Source organism: Triticum aestivum, chromosome 4B (genome assembly GCF_018294505.1).
Source record: "Triticum aestivum cultivar Chinese Spring chromosome 4B, IWGSC CS RefSeq v2.1, whole genome shotgun sequence".
Taxonomy (NCBI): domain Eukaryota; kingdom Viridiplantae; phylum Streptophyta; class Magnoliopsida; order Poales; family Poaceae; genus Triticum; species Triticum aestivum.
Window position 1 is genome coordinate 374239111 of NC_057804.1, and position 3869 is coordinate 374242979.

The following is a 3869-nucleotide window of genomic DNA, read 5'->3' on the forward strand; positions in this document are numbered from 1 at the left end:
CCTCCAGAGTCAGCGGGGTCACGAGGGCTGACTCCTCGCCGGAGCGTCCCTGTTGGCCTCGCGAGGAGGATCGGGCATGGGACGTTCGGGCCCCGTTGCCTCCCTTCCCCGCGAGTGAAGACGCGGCCACGGCTGACGAGCCCATTCCAGGCGGGGTCGCCACGCCTCCCTTCAGCCTCTTCGCCGCAGGTAGCAACCTACCCAATGGAAGATGTTAGGCCTCGACGGTGAAAAGACAGGAGCAAGGCGGAGTTCGAGCACTTACTGGTTGACTGCGGCGGGATCCCACGGACTCCGGCCAAGCTTGAAGCCTAAAAGCCTCTTGCGGGGCTCAGCCTCGGGAGGCCCAGCCGCTGAGGAGGGCGCACCTAAAAGGCTAGAGTTGGCTTCCGCCGACGCGAGGGCTGGGGAAGACCCTCGGGAGATCAGCCCAGACCTGTCCTTCCTCGGGACCAGGGGCGCGTCCTCCCCCTCTTACCTGGCGCCGGCCTCGTCGTCATCAGGCAAGGAGCGGAGGGCGCTAGACCTGCGCCAGGGGGAAGTCTCCCCCGTCCCCTCGAAGGTTGCCTCCGAGTCACGCTCCTCGTCATCGTCGCCATCTTCCCCCTCTTCTCCGCTGGAGTCACCAGAGGACAGGTTCACTATCACCGTCACCGCCTGGCCCTTAGGATCCTCTGCTGGCACCAGACCAACCCCGTCGAAGGTGGGCATGGTGTCCACCACCAGCTTCCAGTCATCACGAAGGAACAAAGGGACCGAAGCATCCACAAGGCCTGCCACGTCCTCTCCGACCAAGAAGCAGAGAGCCACGGTTAGATCCTCGTCATTCAGGGCGTCCAAGCTTAGGCAGAGGACGACGTCCGCATCCGCGAGCCTCCACAGCGGGCGCGAGTGCACCTGAAGAGGGGCCACCCGGTGCGACAGGAACTCCCTCAGGAGCGAGGCCCCGGTCAGCATTGCCGCCCTCAGACTGCCCGGCCTTAGGTCGGCGTTCATCTTCTCCAGCACCAGCTTCGCCCGCCGATCATCAAGCTTTGCACGGGACCACGCCTCAACAACCTTAGGCTGCTTTATGGGCAGCTCCAGCAGGGGGTTGTGGCACCTGGCGTCCACCATGACCCACTTGCTCCGGAAGCCCTCGGCCCTCTTCCCGGCCTTCGAGATGGCATTGGACTTGGAGTACGCGACGAAGCTCGCGCACGCCGATATATTGCCGCCGGAGTCCCGGAGGGAGAAGAAGTGGCGCAGCAAGGCCACGGAGGGCATTACCCCGACGTGCGCCTCACAGTAGTAGGCGAAGATCAACAAGAGAAGGATGGAGTTGGGATGGATATGCAGAGCATGCAACTGATATTGGCGAAGGACGGCAAGGAAGAACTCAGAGAAAGAAGGAACCAGACCAGCGATAACGGCGCTCATAAAGAGGGGGTAGAAGGTGCTCCCCTTGTCCTCCGGCCGGGCGGAGCCGAGCTGGAGCGCAGTCTCCCCCATCTCATTGATCTGCGATGCCGCCATCTAGCGTGTGAGGGTGAGATCCTTCTCCGTCATGTTGGGAGAGACCAGAGCCGGCGAGTACCAGGCCGATGCAGCCCCAGCCGGGGTCTTGCGGGGAGCCATCGTTCGCCGGAAGAGAAAGGATGCAGCAAATCTGGAGATTTTGGAAGCAGGAGGGCGAAGAGCAAGAAAGGGGATCTGGAGCAAGGAGAACAAGAGTAATGAAGGTAAGGCTAACCCCGGGCCAGCCTTTTGTCAGTCAAGCAGTTGCCGAGGTAGCATGGGGAAGCGGAGACGCCCATGTTCGATCAACCACCACGCGGCGCCCAAGGCCGCAGGCTGATGGGGCCCACGGCGCTCTGCGCTTGCCCCTTCGCTTCTCTGCTAAACCAAGTCCGAGCGCGCCTTGGGCCCGGGGGCTACTGTCAGTGTTCTGGGAACGGGGGCCCCCATACTTGCCTGCCTGCAGCCTGTGGCGTGGCTCGAGTGGTGGCCCAGTACGGCCCATCCTCATCAGCAAAAGACTCAAGACCCTCGCGAGGGGCCAAGCCTCGCGGGGTGTACGACACACGACTTCCTCAGGAACGGCCTCGCCAGGAAGGCTCGCGAGGAGGCGGAGAGATCAAGGCAGGGTACCTCGCGAGGTGCTCGTGACGCAAGCCATGACGATCGAGACCAGGCGGGCGCCAGGCGGGCACTGGCCTGCGAAGTGTCCTTGTTTCCTCTTTGGTGCAAAGGGGGCAAGCGCAGGCGTGGAGTACCGAGGCATCAGGCAAAGGTTGCCATTTCAGTGCAACGAGACCAAGACCAGCAGAGCGGCAGGATGGAGGCCACCGTGGAGCCCAGGATGGTGTCATTGCCAGTGCCTTTGGCAGCCGAAGACCAACTTTAGTCAGGATAACTTGTACTAGATGTTCCCCTTCAAAATGGTCGTTGTTGGCGCCCTTCCCGCTCAATATTTGGGAAGAGGACCAGGGCCTCCATAAATAGAGCTAGCCACCATAGTAGAGGGCATCTCATAAAGTCCTAATCAGAGAGAGAGGCGATCGAACTCACCCAAGCAGTTCATCGCACCAACTCAAGAACACCTCTCGCGAGGCTGTTCATCCTTTGTACTGTTCATCATCAGCCCCTGAGGCAATCCACCACACCACACACTGGAGTAGGGTATTACACCACAACGGTGGCCCGTACCAGTATAAATCTCATGTCCCTCGTGTCGTTCATCATTTTAGCTTAGATTCTTGTGAGGCGATCGGACGTGGAGTGGTAGGGGGAAGATCTTCATGCACACCCCAGAGTTTGAACCTTAAGGGTCTGCCGGAACCCAACATCCGATAGTCTCCAAGGCTTTGTTAGGTATTTCCTTGTACATGTTGGCCATGGAGTTGTGATCCTTCTTCTTCTCAACATAGACATTAATGTCTTTTTCAGCTTCTTTAGGGGCATTTATGAGCTTTGCCCACTCAGCAATAGAAGATTGGTACCTAGTACCTTCAGACATCCAGGCAATCTTGCCATCAGGATAGAAACGAGTTGTTGAATAGAACTACATAATAAGCTCATCATTCCACTTGGTCAATTTCTGACCCACAAACTTGTCAACTCCATTGAGTCTGAAGCTTTCATGCACTCCTGGAAATGATCTTCATTAGCATCAATGTATTTCCAGTCAACCCACTTCATGCCAAACACAATGGGCTTCTTATCTAGGAGCACAGTCCCATAGAAGTCCTGCTCTTCCTTGGTGTGAAACCTGTAGTCCACAACAGTTCTTCTCCTCACAGCATAGGGATCTGCTTGTCTCCATAGTCTAAGACCTGCATCATTTCTTTCCTTCATGTTCTCAGCAACTGGATGATTGTCATCATGATCTAGTATCTTTGGCTTTAATTTTTGAGCACTTGGGCTTCTTCTTCTTCTTCTTCTTCTTCTTCTTCTTCTTCTTCTTCTTCTTCTTCTTCTTCTTCTTCTTCTTCTTCTTCTTCTTCTTCTTCTTCTTCTTCTTCTTCTTCTTCTTCTTCTTCTTCTTCTTCTTCTTCTTCTTCTTCTTCTTCTTCTTCTTCTTCAATCTCAGGCACCGGGGCCTTGTTCTTCTCTGCAGCAGGAATGTTCCTAGTGCTTATCTTTCGTGAAGACTTGGAAGCTTGTGCTTGAGCTTTGGGGGCAGTCTTGGGCTTTGAAGGAGCAGCCTCAGACTTGATGGCATCCCCCATCAGCTTTTGTGACTTAGGTGCTGGTGCAACATCCTCTTTTTCCTCTTCTTCCTCATCAGAAGAATGCTTCTCAAATTCTACCATGGGATCTACTTTCTTACACCATCTCCCTCTCTTCTTTCCTTCTTCTTGCCCTCACCAGCAGCCTCTCCAACAGTT